The following is a 23,469-nucleotide window of genomic DNA, read 5'->3' as shown; positions in this document are numbered from 1 at the left end:
AGACTGGATTTTACTGGAGACTGGATTTTACTGGAGGATTTTACTGGAGATTTTACTGGAGACTGGATTTTACTGGAGACTGGATTTTACTGGAGACTGGATACTGGAGACTGGAGACTAGAGACTGGAGACTGGATTTTACTGGAGACTGGAGACTGGCTTTTACTGGAGACTGGAGACTGGATTTTACTGGAGTTGGAGACTGGAGACTGGAGACTGGATTTTACTGGTGACTGGAGACTGAAAACTGGATTTTACTGGAGACTGGAGACTTGAGACTGGAGACTGAATTTTACTGGAGGCTGGAGACTGGATTTTATTGGAGACTGGAGACTGGAATTTACTGGAGACAGGATTTTACTGGAGATTGGAGACTGGAGACTGGATTTTACTGGAGACTGAAGACAGGAGACGGGATTTTACTGGTGAGTAGAGTCTGGATTTTACTGGAGACTAGAGACTGGATTTTACTAGAGACTGGAGACTGGATTTTACTGGAGCCTGGAGACTGGATTTTACTGGAGACTGGATTTTACTGGAGACTGGAGACTGGATTTTACTGGAGACTGGAGACTGGATTTAACTCGAGACTGGAGACTGGATTTTACTGGAGACTGGAATTTACTGGAGACTGGATTTTACTGGAGACTGGATTTTACTGGAGGCTGGAGACTGGAGACTGGATTTTACTGGAGACTGGAGACTGGATTTTACTGGAGACTGGAGACTGGATTTTACTGGAGACTGGAGACTAGAGACTGGATTTTACTGGAGACTGGAGACTGGAGGCTGGATTTTACTGGAGACTGGAAACTAGAGACTGGAGACTGGATTTTACTGGAGACTGGATTTTACTGGAGACTGGATTTTACTGGAGACTGGATTTTACTAGAGACTGGATTTTAGTGGAGACTGGATTTTACTGGAGACTGGATTTTATTGGAGACTGGATTTTACTGGAGACTAGATTTTACTGGAGACCGGAGACAGGATTTTACTGGAGACTGGAGACTGGAGACTGGATTTTACTGGAGACTGGGGACTGGAGACTGGATTTAACTGGAGACTGTATTTTACTGGAGATTGGAGACTGGATTTTACTGGAGACTGGATTTTACTGGAGACTGGAGACTGGATTTTACTGGAGACTGGATTTTACTGGAACTGGATTTTACTGGAGACTGGATTTTACTGGAGACTGGATTTTACTAGAGACTGGAGACTGGATTTTACTGGAGACTGGATTTTACTGGAGACTGGAGACTGGATTTTACTGGAGACTGGAGACTGGATTTTACTGGAGTTGGAGACTGGAGACTGGATTTTACTGGAGTTGGAGACTGGAGACTGGAGAGTGGATTTTACTGGAGACTGGAGACTGAAAACTGGATTTTACTGGAGACTGAATTTTACTGGAGGCTGGAGACTGGATTTTATTGGAGACTGGAGACTGGATTTTACTGGAGACTGAAGACTGGAGACTGGATTTTACTGGAGACTAGAGACTGGATTTTACTGGAGACTAGAGACTGGATTTTACTGGAGACTGGAGACTGGATTTTACTGGAGGCTGGAGACTGGATTCTACTGGAGACTGGATTTTACTGGAGACTGGAGACTGGATTTTACTGGAGACTGGAGACTGGAGACTGGATTTAACTGGAGAGTGGAGACTGGATTTTACTGGAGACTGGAATTTACTGGAGACTGGATTTTACTGGAGACTGGATTTTACTGGAGACTGGATTTTACTGGAGACTGGAGACTGGAGACTGGATTTTACTAGAGACTGGAGACTGGAGACTGGATTTTACTAGAGACTGGATTTTACTGGAGACTGGATTTTACTGGAGACTGGATTTTACTAGAGACTAGATTTTAGTGGAGACTGGATTTTACTGGAGACTGGATTTTATTGGAGACTGGATTTTACTGGAGACTAGATTTTACTGGAGACCGGAGACAGGATTTTACTGGAGACTGGAGACTGGAGACTGGATTTTACTGGAGACTGGGGACTGGAGACTGGATTTAACTGGAGACTGTATTTTACTGGAGATTGGAGACTGGAGACTGGATTTTACTGGAGACTGGATTTTACTGGAGACTGGAGACTGGATTTTACTGGAGACTGGATTTTACTGGAACTGGATTTTACTGGAGACTGGATTTTACTGGAGACTGGATTTTACTAGAGACTGGAGACTGGATTTTACTGGAGACTGGATTTTACTGGAGACTGGAGACTGGATTTTACTGGAGACTGGAGACTGGATTTTACTGGAGTTGGAGACTGGAGACTGGATTTTACTGGAGTTGGAGACTGGAGACTGGAGAGTGGATTTTACTGGAGACTGGAGACTGAAAACTGGATTTTGCTGGAGACTGGAGACTTGAGACTGGAGACTGAATTTTACTGGAGGCTGGAGACTGGATTTTATTGGAGACTGGAGACTGGATTTTACTGGAGACTGAAGACTGGAGACTGGATTTTACTGGAGACTAGAGACTGGATTTTACTGGAGACTGGAGACTGCATTTTACTGGAGGCTGGAGACTGGATTCTACTGGAGACTGGATTTTACTGGAGACTGGAGACTGGAGACTGGATTTAACTGGAGAGTGGAGACTGGATTTTACTGGAGACTGGAATTTACTGGAGACTGGATTTTACTGGAGACTGGATTTTACTGGAGACTGGATTTTACTGGAGACTGGATTTTACTGGAGACTGGAGACTGGAGACTGGATTTTACTGGAGAGTGGATTTTACTGGAACTGGATTTTACTGGAGACTGGAGACTGGATTTAACTCGAGACTGGAGACTGGATTTTACTGGAGACTGGAATTTACTGGAGACTGGATTTTACTGGAGACTGGATTTTACTGGAGGCTGGAGACTGGAGACTGGATTTTACTGGAGACTGTAGACTGGATTTTACTGGAGACTGGAGACTGGATTTTACTGGAGACTGGAGACTAGAGACTGGATTTTACTGGAGACTGGAGACTGGAGGCTGGATTTTACTGGAGACTGGAAACCAGAGACTGGAGACTGGATTTTACTGGAGACTGGATTTTACTGGAGACTGGATTTTACTGGAGACTGGATTTTACTAGAGACTGGATTTTAGTGGAGACTGGATTTTACTGGAGACTGGATTTTATTGGAGACTGGATTTTACTGGAGACTAGATTTTACTGGAGACCGGAGACAGGATTTTACTGGAGACTGGAGACTGGATTTTACTGGAGACTGGGGACTGGAGACTGGATTTAACTGGAGACTGTATTTTACTGGAGATTGGAGACTGGAGACTGGATTTTACTGGAGACTGGATTTTACTGGAGACTGGAGACTGGATTTTACTGGAGACTGGATTTTACTGGAACTGGATTTTACTGGAGACTGGATTTTACTGGAGACTGGATTTTACTAGAGACTGGAGACTGGATTTTACTGGAGACTGGATTTTACTGGAGACTGGAGACTGGATTTTACTGGAGACTGGAGACTGGATTTTACTGGAGTTGGAGACTGGAGACTGGATTTTACTGGAGTTGGAGACTGGAGACTGGAGAGTGGATTTTACTGGAGACTGGAGACTGAAAACTGGATTTTACTGGAGACTGGAGACTGGAGACTTGAGACTGGAGACTGAATTTTACTGGAGGCTGGAGACTGGATTTTATTGGAGACTGGAGACTGGATTTTACTGGAGACTGAAGACTGGAGACTGGATTTTACTGGAGACTAGAGACTGGATTTTACTGGAGACTGGATTTTACTGGAGGATTTTACTGGAGATTTTACTGGAGACTGGATTTTACTGGAGACTGGATTTTACTGGAGACTGGATACTGGAGACTGGAGACTAGAGACTGGAGACTGGATTTTACTGGAGACTGGAGACTGGCTTTTACTGGAGACTGGAGACTGGATTTTACTGGAGTTGGAGACTGGAGACTGGAGACTGGATTTTACTGGTGACTGGAGACTGAAAACTGGATTTTACTGGAGACTGGAGACTTGAGACTGGAGACTGAATTTTACTGGAGGCTGGAGACTGGATTTTATTGGAGACTGGAGACTGGAATTTACTGGAGACAGGATTTTACTGGAGATTGGAGACTGGAGACTGGATTTTACTGGAGACTGAAGACAGGAGACGGGATTTTACTGGTGAGTAGAGTCTGGATTTTACTGGAGACTAGAGACTGGATTTTACTAGAGACTGGAGACTGGATTTTACTGGAGCCTGGAGACTGGATTTTACTGGAGACTGGATTTTACTGGAGACTGGAGACTGGATTTTACTGGAGACTGGAGACTGGAGACTGGATTTAACTCGAGACTGGAGACTGGATTTTACTGGAGACTGGAATTTACTGGAGACTGGATTTTACTGGAGACTGGATTTTACTGGAGGCTGGAGACTGGAGACTGGATTTTACTGGAGACTGGAGACTGGATTTTACTGGAGACTGGAGACTGGATTTTACTGGAGACTGGAGACTAGAGACTGGATTTTACTGGAGACTGGAGACTGGAGGCTGGATTTTACTGGAGACTGGAAACTAGAGACTGGAGACTGGATTTTACTGGAGACTGGATTTTACTGGAGACTGGATTTTACTGGAGACTGGATTTTACTAGAGACTGGATTTTAGTGGAGACTGGATTTTACTGGAGACTGGATTTTATTGGAGACTGGATTTTACTGGAGACTAGATTTTACTGGAGACCGGAGACAGGATTTTACTGGAGACTGGAGACTGGAGACTGGATTTTACTGGAGACTGGGGACTGGAGACTGGATTTAACTGGAGACTGTATTTTACTGGAGATTGGAGACTGGATTTTACTGGAGACTGGATTTTACTGGAGACTGGAGACTGGATTTTACTGGAGACTGGATTTTACTGGAACTGGATTTTACTGGAGACTGGATTTTACTGGAGACTGGATTTTACTAGAGACTGGAGACTGGATTTTACTGGAGACTGGATTTTACTGGAGACTGGAGACTGGATTTTACTGGAGACTGGAGACTGGATTTTACTGGAGTTGGAGACTGGAGACTGGATTTTACTGGAGTTGGAGACTGGAGACTGGAGAGTGGATTTTACTGGAGACTGGAGACTGAAAACTGGATTTTACTGGAGACTGGAGACTGGAGACTTGAGACTGGAGACTGAATTTTACTGGAGGCTGGAGACTGGATTTTATTGGAGACTGGAGACTGGATTTTACTGGAGACTGAAGACTGGAGACTGGATTTTACTGGAGACTAGAGACTGGATTTTACTGGAGACTAGAGACTGGATTTTACTGGAGACTGGAGACTGGATTTTACTGGAGGCTGGAGACTGGATTCTACTGGAGACTGGATTTTACTGGAGACTGGAGACTGGATTTTACTGGAGACTGGAGACTGGAGACTGGATTTAACTGGAGAGTGGAGACTGGATTTTACTGGAGACTGGAATTTACTGGAGACTGGATTTTACTGGAGACTGGATTTTACTGGAGACTGGATTTTACTGGAGACTGGAGACTGGAGACTGGATTTTACTAGAGACTGGAGACTGGAGACTGGATTTTACTAGAGACTGGATTTTACTGGAGACTGGATTTTACTGGAGACTGGATTTTACTAGAGACTAGATTTTAGTGGAGACTGGATTTTACTGGAGACTGGATTTTATTGGAGACTGGATTTTACTGGAGACTAGATTTTACTGGAGACCGGAGACAGGATTTTACTGGAGACTGGAGACTGGAGACTGGATTTTACTGGAGACTGGGGACTGGAGACTGGATTTAACTGGAGACTGTATTTTACTGGAGATTGGAGACTGGAGACTGGATTTTACTGGAGACTGGATTTTACTGGAGACTGGAGACTGGATTTTACTGGAGACTGGATTTTACTGGAACTGGATTTTACTGGAGACTGGATTTTACTGGAGACTGGATTTTACTAGAGACTGGAGACTGGATTTTACTGGAGACTGGATTTTACTGGAGACTGGAGACTGGATTTTACTGGAGACTGGAGACTGGATTTTACTGGAGTTGGAGACTGGAGACTGGATTTTACTGGAGTTGGAGACTGGAGACTGGAGAGTGGATTTTACTGGAGACTGGAGACTGAAAACTGGATTTTGCTGGAGACTGGAGACTTGAGACTGGAGACTGAATTTTACTGGAGGCTGGAGACTGGATTTTATTGGAGACTGGAGACTGGATTTTACTGGAGACTGAAGACTGGAGACTGGATTTTACTGGAGACTAGAGACTGGATTTTACTGGAGACTGGAGACTGCATTTTACTGGAGGCTGGAGACTGGATTCTACTGGAGACTGGATTTTACTGGAGACTGGAGACTGGAGACTGGATTTAACTGGAGAGTGGAGACTGGATTTTACTGGAGACTGGAATTTACTGGAGACTGGATTTTACTGGAGACTGGATTTTACTGGAGACTGGATTTTACTGGAGACTGGAGACTGGAGACTGGATTTTACTGGAGAGTGGATTTTACTGGAACTGGATTTTACTGGAGACTGGAGACTGGATTTTACTGGAGACTGAAGACTGGAGACTGGATTTTAGTGGAGACTAGAGACTGGATTTTACTGGAGACTAGAGACTGGATTTTACTGGAGACTGGAGACTGGATTTTACTGGAGGCTGGAGACTGGATTCTACTGGAGACTGGATTTTACTGGAGACTCGAGACTGGATTTTACTGGAGACTGGAGACTGGAGACTGGATTTAACTGGAGAGTGGAGACTGGATTTTACTGGAGACTGGAATTTACTGGAGACTGGATTTTACTGGAGACTGGATTTTACTGGAGACTGGATTTTACTGGAGACTGGATTTTACTGGAGACTGGAGATTGGAGACTGGATTTTACTGGAGAGTGGATTTTACTGGAACTGGATTTTACTGGAGACTGGATTTTACTGGAGACTGGATTTTACTAGAGACTGGAGACTGGATTTTACTGGAGACTGGATTTTACTGGAGACTGGATTTTACTGGAGACCGGATTTTACTGGAGACTGGATTTTACTGGAGACAGGATTTTACTGGAGACTGGATTTTACTGGAAACTGGATTTTACTGGATACTGGATTTTACTGGAGACTGGATTTTACTCGAGACTGGATTTTACTGGAGACTGGATTTTACTGGAGACTGGATACTGGAGACTGGAGACTAGAGACTGGAGACTGGATTTTACTGAGACTGGATTTTACGGGAGACTGGAGACTGAAAACTGGATTTTACTGGAGACTGGAGACTTGAGACTGGAGACTGGATTTTACTGGAGACCGGAGACTGGATTTTACTGGAGACTGGAGACTGAATTTTGCTGGAGACTGGATTTTACTGGAGATTGGAGACTGGAGACTGGATTTTACTGGAGACTGGAGACTGGAGACTGGATTTTACTGGAGACTGGAGACTGGATTTTACTGCAGACTGGAGACTGGAGACTGGATTTTACTGGAGACTGGATTTTACTGGAGACTAGAGACTGGATATTACTGGAGACTGGAGACTGGAGACTGGATTTTACTGGAGACTGGATTTTACTGGAGACTGGAGACTGGATTTTACTGGAGACTGGAGACTGGATTTTACTGGAGACTGGAGACTGGATTTTACTGGAGACTGGAGACTGGATTTTACTGGAGACTGGATTTTACTGGAGACTGGAGACTGGATTTTACTGGAGACTGGATTTTACTGGAGAGTGGATTTTACTGGAGACTGGATTTTACTGGAGACTGGATTTTACTGGAGAGTGGATTTTACTGGAGACTGGATTTTACTGGAGACTGGATTTTACTGGAGACTGGATTTTACTGGAGACTGGATTTTACTGGAGACTGGATTGTACTGGAGACTGGATTTTACTGGAGACTGGATTTTACTGGAGACTGGAGACTGGATTTTACTGGAGAGTGGATTTTACTGGAGACTGGATTTTACTGGAGACTGGATTTTACTGGAGACTGGATTTTACTGGAGACTGGATTTTACTGGAGACTGGATTTTACTGGAGACTGAATTTTACTCGAGACTGGATTTTACTGGAGACTGGATACTGAAGACTGGAGACTAGAGACTGGAGACTGGATTTTACTGGAGACTGGAGACTGGAGACTGGCTTTTACTGGAGACTGGAGACTGGATTTTACTGGAGTTGGAGACTGGAGACTGGAGACTGGATTTTACTGGAGACTGGAGACTGAAAACTGGATTTTACTGGAGACTGGAGACTGAATTTTACTGGAGGCTGGAGACTGGATTTTATTGGAGACTGGAGACTGGAATTTACTGGAGACAGGATTTTACTGGAGATTGGAGACTGGAGACTGGATTTTACTGGAGACTGGAGACTGGATTTTACTGGAGACTGGAGACTGGATTTTACTGGAGAGTGAAGACTGGAGACTGGATTTTACTGGTGAGTAGAGTCTGGATTTTACTGGAGACTAGAGACTGGATTTTACTGGAGACTGGAGACTGGATTTAACTGGAGCCTGGAGACTGGATTTTACTGGAGACTGGAATTTACTGGAGACTGGAGACTAGAGACTGGATTTTACTGGAGACTGGAGACTGGAGGCTGGATTTTACTGGAGACTGGAAACTAGAGACTGGAGACTGGATTTTACTGGAGACTGGATTTTACTAGAGACTGGATTTTAGTGGAGACTGGATTTTACTGGAGACTGGATTTTATTGGAGGCTGGATTTTACTGGAGACTAGATTTTACTGGAGACCGGAGACTGGATTTTACTGGAGACTGGAGACTGGATTTAACTGGAGACTGTATTTTACTGGAGATTGGAGACTGGAGACTGGATTTTACTGGAGACTGGATTTTACTGGAGACTGGAGACTGGATTTTACTGGAACTGAATTTTACTGGAGACTGGATTTTACTGGAGACTGGATTTTACTAGAGACTGGAGACTGGATTTTACTGGAGACTGGATTTTACTGGAGACTGGAGACTGGACTTTACTGGAGACTGGAGACTGGATTTTACTGGAGTTGGAGACTGGAGACTGGATTTTACTGGAGTTGGAGACTGGAGACTGGAGAGTGGATTTTACTGGAGACTGGAGACTGAAAACTGGATTTTACTGGAGACTGGAGACTTGAGACTGGAGACTGAATTTTACTGGAGGCTGGAGACTGGATTTTATTGGAGACTGGAGACTGGAATTTACTGGAGACAGGATTTTACTGGAGATTGGAGACTGGATTTTACTGGAAACTGGAGACTGGATTTTACTGGAGACTGGATTTTACTGGAGACTGGAGACTGGATTTTACTGGAGACTGGAGACTGGATTTTACTGGAGACTGAAGACTGGAGACTGGATTTTACTGGAGACTAGAGACTGGATTTTACTGGAGACTAGAGACTGGATTTTACTGGAGACTGGAGACTGGATTTTACTGGAGGCTGGAGACTGGATTCTACTGGAGACTGGATTTTACTGGAGACTGGAGACTGGATTTTACTGGAGACTGGAGACTGGAGACTGGATTTAACTGAAAAGGGGAGACTGGATTTTACTGGAGACTGGATTTTACTGGAGACTGGATTTTACTGGAGACTGGATTTTACTGGAGAGTGGATTTTAGTGGAACTGGATTTTACTGGAGACTGGATTTTACTGGAGACTGGATTTTACTAGAGACTGGAGACTGGATTTTACTGGAGACTAGATTTTACTGGAGACTGGATTTTACTGGAGACCGGATTTTACTGGAGACTGGATTTTACTGGAGACAGGATTTTACTGGAGACTGGATTTTACTGGAAACTGGATTTTACTGGATACTGGATTTTACTGGAGACTGGATTTTACTCGAGACTGGATTTTACTGGAGACTGGATTTTACTGGAGACTGGATACTGGAGACTGGAGACTAGAGACTGGAGACTGGATTTTACTGGAGACTGGAGACTGAAAACTGGATTTTACTGGAGACTGGAGACTGGAGACTTGAGACTGGAGACTGGATTTTACTGGAGACCGGAGACTGGATTTTACTGGAGACTGGAGACTGAATTTTGCTGGAGACTGGATTTTACTGGAGATTGGAGACTGGAGACTGGATTTTACTGGAGACTGGAGACTGGATTTTACTGCAGACTGGAGACTGGAGATTGGATTTTACTGGAGACTGGATTTTACTGGAGACTAGAGACTGGATATTACTGCAGACTGGAGACTGGATTTTACTGGAGACTGGAGACTGGATTTTACTGGAGACTGGAGACTGGATTTTGCTGGAGACTGGAGACTGGATTTTACTAGAGACTGGAGACTGGATTTTACTGGAGACTGGAGAGTGGGTTTTACTGGAGACTGGATTTTACTGGAGACTGGATTTTACTCGAGACTGGATTTTACTGGAGACTGGATACTGAAGACTGGAGACTAGAGGCTGGAGACTGGATTTTACTGGAGACTGGAGACTGGAGACTGGCTTTTACTGGAGACTGGAGACTGGATTTTACTGGAGTTGGAGACTGGAGACTGGAGACTGGATTTTACTGGAGACTGGAGACTGAAAACTGGATTTTACTGGAGACTGGAGACTGAATTTTACTGGAGGCTGGAGACTGGATTTTATTGGAGACTGGAGACTGGAATTTACTGGAGACTGGAGACTGGATTTTACTGGAGAGTGAAGACTGGAGACTGGATTTTACTGGTGAGTAGAGTCTGGATTTTACTGGAGACTAGAGACTGGATTTTACTGGAGACTGGAGACTGGATTTAACTGGAGCCTGGAGACTGGATTTTACTGGAGACTGGAATTTACTGGAGACTGGAGACTAGAGACTGGATTTTACTGGAGACTGGAGACTGGAGGCTGGATTTTACTGGAGACTGGAAACTAGAGACTGGAGACTGGATTTTACTGGAGACTGGATTTTACTAGAGACTGGATTTTAGTGGAGACTGGATTTTACTGGAGACTGGATTTTATTGGAGGCTGGATTTTACTGGAGACTAGATTTTACTGGAGACCGGAGACTGGATTTTACTGGAGACTGGAGACTGGATTTAACTGGAGACTGTATTTTACTGGAGATTGGAGACTGGAGACTGGATTTTACTGGAGACTGGATTTTACTGGAGACTGGAGACTGGATTTTACTGGAACTGAATTTTACTGGAGACTGGATTTTACTGGAGACTGGATTTTACTAGAGACTGGAGACTGGATTTTACTGGAGACTGGATTTTACTTGAATTGAATAAAATAGCGCCAGAGCATGCAGACCACGAAAAGACAAGGACGAGACACAAAGCGCTAAGAAGCGCTAAGCGCTAAGCAGATAAGAAGGCACGTGAATGTCTGGAGGCTTTTCACATAAGAAAACTTGGCAATAGGTGTGTCAGCACCCCATCGGTTTCACTTTTTTCATCCGAGTTCGAATTCTTAGATGCCGCCCTTAAATAATCTTTGACAATTTTTTTGTTTTTTTTTAGTTACCGCTTCCTCATGTGTGCTCGCTGTGATGGTCGCTTTGATATCTTTACCTTTCCTGCCCTCCTCCCTCTTTTTCAGTGGAACTTCGCCATATAAAGAAAAATTTAAAAAAAAAAAAAAAAAAAAAAAAAAAAAAAAAAAAAAAATAGCGCTTTGTGTCTCGTCCTTGTCTTTTCGTGGTCTGCATGCTCTGGCGCTATTTTATTCAATTCAAGTATGCACCAACTCGCCCAAGAAGAAGTGTTAATGGATTTTACTGGAGACTGGAGACTGGACTTTACTGGAGACTGGAGACTGGATTTTACTGGAGTTGGAGACTGGAGACTGGATTTTACTGGAGTTGGAGACTGGAGACTGGAGAGTGGATTTTACTGGAGACTGGAGACTGAAAACTGGATTTTACTGGAGACTGGAGACTGGAGACTTGAGACTGGAGACTGAATTTTACTGGAGGCTGGAGACTGGATTTTATTGGAGACTGGAGACTGGAATTTACTGGAGACAGGATTTTACTGGAGATTGGAGACTGGATTTTACTGGAAACTGGAGACTGGATTTTACTGGAGACTGGAGACTGGATTTTACTGGAGACTGGAGACTGGATTTTACTGGAGACTGGAGACTGGATTTTACTGGAGACTGAAGACTGGAGACTGGATTTTACTGGAGACTAGAGACTGGATTTTACTGGAGACTAGAGACTGGATTTTACTGGAGACTGGAGACTGGATTTTACTGGAGGCTGGAGACTGGATTCTACTGGAGACTGGATTTTACTGGAGACTGGAGACTGGATTTTACTGGAGACTGGAGACTGGAGACTGGATTTAACTGAAAAGGGGAGACTGGATTTTACTGGAGACTGGATTTTACTGGAGACTGGATTTTACTGGAGACTGGATTTTACTGGAGAGTGGATTTTAGTGGAACTGGATTTTACTGGAGACTGGATTTTACTGGAGACTGGATTTTACTAGAGACTGGAGACTGGATTTTACTGGAGACTGGATTTTACTGGAGACTGGATTTTACTGGAGACCGGATTTTACTGGAGACTGGATTTTACTGGAGACAGGATTTTACTGGAGACTGGATTTTACTGGAAACTGGATTTTACTGGATACTGGATTTTACTGGAGACTGGATTTTACTCGAGACTGGATTTTACTGGAGACTGGATTTTACTGGAGACTGGATACTGGAGACTGGAGACTAGAGACTGGAGACTGGATTTTACTGGAGACTGGAGACTGAAAACTGGATTTTACTGGAGACTGGAGACTGGAGACTTGAGACTGGAGACTGGCTTTTACTGGAGACCGGAGACTGGATTTTACTGGAGACTGGAGACTGAATTTTGCTGGAGACTGGATTTTACTGGAGATTGGAGACTGGAGACTGGATTTTACTGGAGACTGGAGACTGGATTTTACTGCAGACTGGAGACTGGGGATTGGATTTTACTGGAGACTGGATTTTACTGGAGACTAGAGACTGGATATTACTGCAGACTGGAGACTGGATTCTACTGGAGACTGGATTTTACTGGAGACTGGAGACTGGATTTTGCTGGAGACTGGAGACTGGATTTTACTAGAGACTGGAGACTGGATTTTACTGGAGACTGGAGAGTGGGTTTTACTGGAGACTGGATTTTACTGGAGACTGGATTTTACTGGAGACTGGATTTTACTGGAGACTGGATTTTACTGGAGACTGGATTTTACTGGAGACTGGATTGTACTGGAGATTGGATTTTACTGGAGACTGGAGACTGGATTTTGCTGGAGACTGGAGACTGGATTTTACTGGAGACTGGAGACTGGATTTTACTGGAGAGTGGATTTTACTGGAGACTGGATTTTACTGGAGCTTGGATTTTACTGGAGACTGGATTTTACTGGAGACTGGATTTTACTGGAGACTGGATTTTACTCGAGACTGGATTTTACTGGAGACTGGATACTGGAGACTGGAAACTAGAGACTGGAGACTGGATTTTACTGGAGACTGGATTTTGCTGGAGACTGGAGACTGGATTTTACTGGAGACTGGAGACTGGCTTTTACTGGAGACTGGAGACTGGAGTTTACTGGAGTTGGAGACTCGAGACTGGAGACTGGATTTTACTGGAGACTGGAGACTGAAAACTGGATTTTACTGGAGACTGGAGACTTGAGACTGGAGACTGGATTTTACTGGAGGCTGGAGACTGGATTTTATTGGAGACTGGAGACTGGATTTTACTGGAGACTGGAGACTGGATTTTACTGGAGACTGGAGACTGAAAACTGGATTTTACTGGAGACTGGAGACTGAATTTTACTGGAGGCTGGAGACTGGATTTTATTGGAGACTGGAGACTGGAATTTACTGGAGACAGGATTTTACTGGAGATTGGAGACTGGAGACTGGATTTTACTGGAGACTGGAGACTGGATTTTACTGGAGACTGGAGACTGGATTTTACTGGAGAGTGAAGACTGGAGACTGGATTTTACTGGTGAGTAGAGTCTGGATTTTACTGGAGACTAGAGACTGGATTTTACTGGAGACTGGAGACTGGATTTAACTGGAGCCTGGAGACTGGATTTTACTGGAGACTGGAATTTACTGGAGACTGGAGACTAGAGACTGGATTTTACTGGAGACTGGAGACTGGAGGCTGGATTTTACTGGAGACTGGAAACTAGAGACTGGAGACTGGATTTTACTAGAGACTGGAGACTGGAGACTGGATTTTACTGGAGACTGGATTTTACTGGAGACTGGATTTTACTAGAGACTGGATTTTAGTGGAGACTGGATTTTACTGGAGACTGGATTTTATTGGAGGCTGGATTTTACTGGAGACTAGATTTTACTGGAGACCGGAGACTGGATTTTACTGGAGACTGGAGACTGGATTTAACTGGAGACTGTATTTTACTGGAGATTGGAGACTGGAGACTGCATTTTACTGGAGACTGGATTTTACTGGAGACTGGAGACTGGATTTTACTGGAACTGAATTTTACTGGAGACTGGATTTTACTGGAGACTGGATTTTACTAGAGACTGGAGACTGGATTTTACTGGAGACAGGATTTTACTGGAGACTGGAGACTGGATTTTACTGGAGACTGGAGACTGAAAACTGGATTTTACTGGAGACTGGAGACTGAATTTTACTGGAGGCTGGAGACTGGATTTTATTGGAGACTGGAGACTGGAATTTACTGGAGACAGGATTTTACTGGAGATTGGAGACTGGAGACTGGATTTTACTGGAGACTGGAGACTGGATTTTACTGGAGACTGGAGACTGGATTTTACTGGAGAGTGAAGACTGGAGACTGGATTTTACTGGTGAGTAGAGTCTGGATTTTACTGGAGACTAGAGACTGGATTTTACTGGAGACTGGAGACTGGATTTAACTGGAGCCTGGAGACTGGATTTTACTGGAGACTGGAATTTACTGGAGACTGGAGACTAGAGACTGGATTTTACTGGAGACTGGAGACTGGAGGCTGGATTTTACTGGAGACTGGAAACTAGAGACTGGAGGCTGGATTTTACTAGAGACTGGAGACTGGAGACTGGATTTTACTGGAGACTGGATTTTACTGGAGACTGGATTTTACTAGAGACTGGATTTTAGTGGAGACTGGATTTTACTGGAGACTGGATTTTATTGGAGGCTGGATTTTACTGGAGACTAGATTTTACTGGAGACCGGAGACTGGATTTTACTGGAGACTGGAGACTGGATTTAACTGGAGACTGTATTTTACTGGAGATTGGAGACTGGAGACTGGATTTTACTGGAGACTGGATTTTACTGGAGACTGGAGACTGGATTTTACTGGAACTGAATTTTACTGGAGACTGGATTTTACTGGAGACTGGATTTTACTAGAGACTGGAGACTGGATTTTACTGGAGACTGGATTTTACTGGAGACTGGAGACTGGACTTTACTGGAGACTGGAGACTGGATTTTACTGGAGTTGGAGACTGGAGACTGGATTTTACTGGAGACTGGATTTTACTGGAGACTGGATTTTACTGGAGACCGGATTTTACTGGAGACTGGATTTTACTGGAGACAGGATTTTACTGGAGACTGGATTTTACTGGAAACTGGATTTTACTGGATACTGGATTTTACTGGAGACTGGATTTTACTCGAGACTGGATTTTACTGGAGACTGGATTTTACTGGAGACTGGATACTGGAGACTGGAGACTAGAGACTGGAGACTGGATTTTACTGGAGACTGGAGACTGAAAACTGGATTTTACTGGAGACTGGAGACTGGAGACTTGAGACTGGAGACTGGATTTTACTGGAGACCGGAGACTGGATTTTACTGGAGACTGGAGACTGAATTTTGCTGGAGACTGGATTTTACTGGAGATTGGAGACTGGAGACTGGATTTTACTGGAGACTGGAGACTGGATTTTACTGCAGACTGGAGACTGGAGATTGGATTTTACTGGAGACTGGATTTTACTGGAGACTAGAGACTGGATATTACTGCAGACTGGAGACTGGATTTTACTGGAGACTGGAGACTGGATTTTACTGGAGACTGGAGACTGGATTTTGCTGGAGACTGGAGACTGGATTTTACTAGAGACTGGAGACTGGATTTTACTGGAGACTGGAGAGTGGGTTTTACTGGAGACTGGATTTTACTGGAGACTGGATTTTACTCGAGACTGGATTTTACTGGAGACTGGATACTGAAGACTGGAGACTAGAGACTGGAGACTGGATTTTACTGGAGACTGGAGACTGGAGACTGGCTTTTACTGGAGACTGGAGACTGGATTTTACTGGAGTTGGAGACTGGAGACTGGAGACTGGATTTTACTGGAGACTGGAGACTGAAAACTGGATTTTACTGGAGACTGGAGACTGAATTTTACTGGAGGCTGGAGACTGGATTTTATTGGAGACTGGAGACTGGAATTTACTGGAGACAGGATTTTACTGGAGATTGGAGACTGGAGACTGGATTTTACTGGAGACTGGAGACTGGATTTTACTGGAGACTGGAGACTGGATTTTACTGGAGAGTGAAGACTGGAGACTGGATTTTACTGGTGAGTAGAGTCTGGATTTTACTGGAGACTAGAGACTGGATTTTACTGGAGACTGGAGACTGGATTTAACTGGAGCCTGGAGACTGGATTTTACTGGAGACTGGAATTTACTGGAGACTGGAGACTAGAGACTGGATTTTACTGGAGACTGGAGACTGGAGGCTGGATTTTACTGGAGACTGGAAACTAGAGACTGGAGACTGGATTTTACTGGAGACTGGATTTTACTAGAGACTGGATTTTAGTGGAGACTGGATTTTACTGGAGACTGGATTTTATTGGAGGCTGGATTTTACTGGAGACTAGATTTTACTGGAGACCGGAGACTGGATTTTACTGGAGACTGGAGACTGGATTTAACTGGAGACTGTATTTTACTGGAGATTGGAGACTGGAGACTGGATTTTACTGGAGACTGGATTTTACTGGAGACTGGAGACTGGATTTTACTGGAACTGAATTTTACTGGAGACTGGATTTTACTGGAGACTGGATTTTACTAGAGACTGGAGACTGGATTTTACTGGAGACTGGATTTTACTGGAGACTGGAGACTGGACTTTACTGGAGACTGGAGACTGGATTTTACTGGAGTTGGAGACTGGAGACTGGATTTTACTGGAGTTGGAGACTGGAGACTGGAGAGTGGATTTTACTGGAGACTGGAGACTGAAAACTGGATTTTACTGGAGACTGGAGACTGGAGACTTGAGACTGGAGACTGAATTTTACTGGAGGCTGGAGACTGGATTTTATTGGAGACTGGAGACTGGAATTTACTGGAGACAGGATTTTACTGGAGATTGGAGACTGGATTTTACTGGAAACTGGAGACTGGATTTTACTGGAGACTGGAGACTGGATTTTACTGGAGACTGGAGACTGGATTTTACTGGAGACTGGAGACTGGATTTTACTGGAGACTGAAGACTGGAGACTGGATTTTACTGGAGACTAGACTGGATTTTACTGGAGACTAGAGACTGGATTTTACTGGAGACTGGAGACTGGATTTTACTGGAGGCTGGAGACTGGATTCTACTGGAGACTGGATTTTACTGGAGACTGGAGACTGGATTTTACTGGAGACTGGAGACTGGAGACTGGATTTAACTGAAAAGGGGAGACTGGATTTTACTGGAGACTGGATTTTACTGGAGACTGGATTTTACTGGAGACTGGATTTTACTGGAGAGTGGATTTTAGTGGAACTGGATTTTACTGGAGACTGGATTTTACTGGAGACTGGATTTTACTAGAGACTGGAGACTGGATTTTACTGGAGACTGGATTTTACTGGAGACTGGATTTTACTGGAGACCGGATTTTACTGGAGACTGGATTTTACTGGAGACAGGATTTTACTGGAGACTGGATTTTACTGGAAACTGGATTTTACTGGATACTGGATTTTACTGGAGACTGGATTTTACTCGAGACTGGATTTTACTGGAGACTGGATTTTACTGGAGACTGGATACTGGAGACTGGAGACTAGAGACTGGAGACTGGATTTTACTGGAGACTGGAGACTGAAAACTGGATTTTACTGGAGACTGGAGACTGGAGACTTGAGACTGGAGACTGGATTTTACTGGAGACCGGAGACTGGATTTTACTGGAGACTGGAGACTGAATTTTGCTGGAGACTGGATTTTACTGGAGATTGGAGACTGGAGACTGGATTTTACTGGAGACTGGAGACTGGATTTTACTGCAGACTGGAGACTGGAGATTGGATTTTACTGGAGACTGGATTTTACTGGAGACTAGAGACTGGATATTACTGCAGACTGGAGACTGGATTTTACTGGAGACTGGAGACTGGATTTTACTGGAGACTGGAGACTGGATTTTGCTGGAGACTGGAGACTGGATTTTACTAGAGACTGGAGACTGGATTTTACTGGAGACTGGAGAGTGGGTTTTACTGGAGACTGGATTTTACTGGAGACTGGATTTTACTGGAGACTGGATTTTACTGGAGACTGGATTTTACTGGAGACTGGATTTTACTGGAGACTGGATTGTACTGGAGATTGGATTTTACTGGAGACTGGAGACTGGATTTTGCTGGAGACTGGAGACTGGATTTTACTGGAGACTGGAGACTGGATTTTACTGGAGAGTGGATTTTACTGGAGACTGGATTTTACTGGAGCTTGGATTTTACTGGAGACTGGATTTTACTGGAGACTGGATTTTACTGGAGACTGGATTTTACTCGAGACTGGATTTTACTGGAGACTGGATACTGGAGACTGGAAACTAGAGACTGGAGACTGGATTTTACTGGAGACTGGATTTTGCTGGAGACTGGAGACTGGATTTTACTGGAGACTGGAGACTGGCTTTTACTGGAGACTGGAGACTGGAGTTTACTGGAGTTGGAGACTCGAGACTGGAGACTGGATTTTACTGGAGACTGGAGACTGAAAACTGGATTTTACTGGAGACTGGAGACTTGAGACTGGAGACTGGATTTTACTGGAGGCTGGAGACTGGATTTTATTGGAGACTGGAGACTGGATTTTACTGGAGACTGGAGACTGGATTTTACTGGAGACTGGAGACTGAAAACTGGATTTTACTGGAGACTGGAGACTGAATTTTACTGGAGGCTGGAGACTGGATTTTATTGGAGACTGGAGACTGGAATTTACTGGAGACAGGATTTTACTGGAGATTGGAGACTGGAGACTGGATTTTACTGGAGACTGGAGACTGGATTTTACTGGAGACTGGAGACTGGATTTTACTGGAGAGTGAAGACTGGAGACTGGATTTTACTGGTGAGTAGAGTCTGGATTTTACTGGAGACTAGAGACTGGATTTTACTGGAGACTGGAGACTGGATTTAACTGGAGCCTGGAGACTGGATTTTACTGGAGACTGGAATTTACTGGAGACTGGAGACTAGAGACTGGATTTTACTGGAGACTGGAGACTGGAGGCTGGATTTTACTGGAGACTGGAAACTAGAGACTGGAGACTGGATTTTACTAGAGACTGGAGACTGGAGACTGGATTTTACTGGAGACTGGATTTTACTGGAGACTGGATTTTACTAGAGACTGGATTTTAGTGGAGACTGGATTTTACTGGAGACTGGATTTTATTGGAGGCTGGATTTTACTGGAGACTAGATTTTACTGGAGACCGGAGACTGGATTTTACTGGAGACTGGAGACTGGATTTAACTGGAGACTGTATTTTACTGGAGATTGGAGACTGGAGACTGCATTTTACTGGAGACTGGATTTTACTGGAGACTGGAGACTGGATTTTACTGGAACTGAATTTTACTGGAGACTGAATTTTACTGGAGACTGGATTTTACTAGAGACTGGAGACTGGATTTTACTGGAGACAGGATTTTACTGGAGACTGGAGACTGGATTTTACTGGAGACTGGAGACTGAAAACTGGATTTTACTGGAGACTGGAGACTGAATTTTACTGGAGGCTGGAGACTGGATTTTATTGGAGACTGGAGACTGGAATTTACTGGAGACAGGATTTTACTGGAGATTGGAGACTGGAGACTGGATTTTACTGGAGACTGGAGACTGGATTTTACTGGAGACTGGAGACTGGATTTTACTGGAGAGTGAAGACTGGAGACTGGATTTTACTGGTGAGTAGAGTCTGGATTTTACTGGAGACTAGAGACTGGATTTTACTGGAGACTGGAGACTGGATTTAACTGGAGCCTGGAGACTGGATTTTACTGGAGACTGGAATTTACTGGAGACTGGAGACTAGAGACTGGATTTTACTGGAGACTGGAGACTGGAGGCTGGATTTTACTGGAGACTGGAAACTAGAGACTGGAGACTGGATTTTACTAGAGACTGGAGACTGGAGACTGGATTTTACTGGAGACTGGATTTTACTGGAGACTGGATTTTACTAGAGACTGGATTTTAGTGGAGACTGGATTTTACTGGAGACTGGATTTTATTGGAGGCTGGATTTTACTGGAGACTAGATTTTACTGGAGACCGGAGACTGGATTTTACTGGAGACTGGAGACTGGATTTAACTGGAGACTGTATTTTACTGGAGATTGGAGACTGGAGACTGGATTTTACTGGAGACTGGATTTTACTGGAGACAGGAGACTGGATTTTACTGGAACTGAATTTTACTGGAGACTGGATTTTACTGGAGACTGGATTTTACTAGAGACTGGAGACTGGATTTTACTGGAGACTGGATTTTACTGGAGACTGGAGACTGGACTTTACTGGAGACTGGAGACTGGATTTTACTGGAGTTGGAGACTGGAGACTGGATTTTACTGGAGTTGGAGACTGGAGACTGGAGAGTGGATTTTACTGGAGACTGGAGACTGAAAACTGGATTTTACTGGAGACTGGAGACTGGAGACTTGAGACTGGAGACTGAATTTTACTGGAGGCTGGAGACTGGATTTTATTGGAGACTGGAGACTGGAATTTACTGGAGACAGGATTTTACTGGAGATTGGAGACTGGATTTTACTGGAAACTGGAGACTGGATTTTACTGGAGACTGGAGACTGGATTTTACTGGAGACTGGAGACTGGATTTTACTGGAGACTGGAGACTGGATTTTACTGGAGACTGAAGACTGGAGACTGGATTTTACTGGAGACTAGAGACTGGATTTTACTGGAGACTAGAGACTGGATTTTACTGGAGACTGGAGACTGGATTTTACTGGAGGCTGGAGACTGGATTCTACTGGAGACTGGATTTTACTGGAGACTGGAGACTGGATTTTACTGGAGACTGGAGACTGGAGACTGGATTTAACTGAAAAGGGGAGACTGGATTTTACTGGAGACTGGATTTTACTGGAGACTGGATTTTACTGGAGACTGGATTTTACTGGAGAGTGGATTTTAGTGGAACTGGATTTTACTGGAGACTGGATTTTACTGGAGACTGGATTTTACTAGAGACTGGAGACTGGATTTTACTGGAGACTGGATTTTACTGGAGACTGGATTTTACTGGAGACCGGATTTTACTGGAGACTGGATTTTACTGGAGACAGGATTTTACTGGAGACTGGATTTTACTGGAAACTGGATTTTACTGGATACTGGATTTTACTGGAGACTGGATTTTACTCGAGACTGGATTTTACTGGAGACTGGATTTTACTGGAGACTGGATACTGGAGACTGGAGACTAGAGACTGGAGACTGGATTTTACTGGAGACTGGAGACTGAAAACTGGATTTTACTGGAGACTGGAGACTGGAGACTTGAGACTGGAGACTGGATATTACTGCAGACTGGAGACTGGATTTTACTGGAGACTGGAGACTGGATTTTACTGGAGACTGGAGACTGGATTTTGCTGGAGACTGGAGACTGGATTTTACTAGAGACTGGAGACTGGATTTTACTGGAGACTGGAGAGTGGGTTTTACTGGAGACTGGATTTTACTGGAGACTGGATTTTACTGGAGACTGGATTTTACTGGAGACTGGATTTTACTGGAGACTGGATTTTACTGGAGACTGGATTGTACTGGAGATTGGATTTTACTGGAGACTGGAGACTGGATTTTGCTGGAGACTGGAGACTGGATTTTACTGGAGACTGGAGACTGGATTTTACTGGAGAGTGGATTTTACTGGAGACTGGATTTTACTGGAGCTTGGATTTTACTGGAGACTGGATTTTACTGGAGACTGGATTTTACTGGAGACTGGATTTTACTCGAGACTGGATTTTACTGGAGACTGGATACTGGAGACTGGAAACTAGAGACTGGAGACTGGATTTTACTGGAGACTGGATTTTGCTGGAGACTGGAGACTGGATTTTACTGGAGACTGGAGACTGGCTTTTACTGGAGACTGGAGACTGGAGTTTACTGGAGTTGGAGACTCGAGACTGGAGACTGGATTTTACTGGAGACTGGAGACTGAAAACTGGATTTTACTGGAGACTGGAGACTTGAGACTGGAGACTGGATTTTACTGGAGGCTGGAGACTGGATTTTATTGGAGACTGGAGACAGGATTTTACTGGAGACTGGAGACTGGATTTTACTGGAGACTGGAGACTGGAGACTGGATTTTACTGGAGACTGGAGACTGGATTTTACTGCAGACTGGAGACTGGACACTGGATTTTACTGGAGACTGGAGACTGGAGACTGGATTTTACTGGAGACTAGAGACTGGATTTTACAGGAGACTAGAGACTGCATTTTACTGGAGACTGGAGACTGGATTTTACTGTAGACTGGAGACTGGATTTTACTGGAGACTGGAGACTGGATTTTACTGGAGACTGGAGACTGGATTTTACTGGAGACTGGAGACTGGATTTTGCTGGAGACTGGAGTCTGGAGACTGGATTTTACTGGATTGTACTCGATTTTACTGGATTTTACTGGAGACTGGAGACTGGATTTTACTGGAGACTGGAGTTTACTGGAGACTGGATTTTACTGGAGACTGGAGACTTGATTTTACTCGAGACTGGATTTTACTAGAGACTGGATTTTAGTGGAGACTGGATTTTACTGGAGACTGGATTTAACTGGAGACTGGATTTTACTGGAGACTGGATTTTACTGGAGACTGGAGACTGGATTTTACTGGAGACTGGAGACTGGAGACTGGGTTTTACTAGAGACTGGGCACTGGAGACTGGATTTTACTGGAGATTGGAGACTGGATTTTACTGGAGACTGGATTTTAATGGAGACTGGATTTTACTGGAGACTGGATTTTACTGGAGACCATATTATACTGGAGACTTGATTTTACTGGAGACTGGATTTTACTGGAGACTGGATTTTATTGGAGGCTGG

The sequence above is a fragment of the Amblyomma mixtum genome, chromosome 10 (genome assembly GCF_055824585.1).
Source record: "Amblyomma mixtum isolate Tamu chromosome 10, ASM5582458v1, whole genome shotgun sequence".
Taxonomy (NCBI): Eukaryota; Metazoa; Arthropoda; class Arachnida; order Ixodida; family Ixodidae; genus Amblyomma; species Amblyomma mixtum.
The sequence above is the reverse complement of the archived record's forward strand: the minus strand, read 5'-3'. Positions refer to the sequence as shown.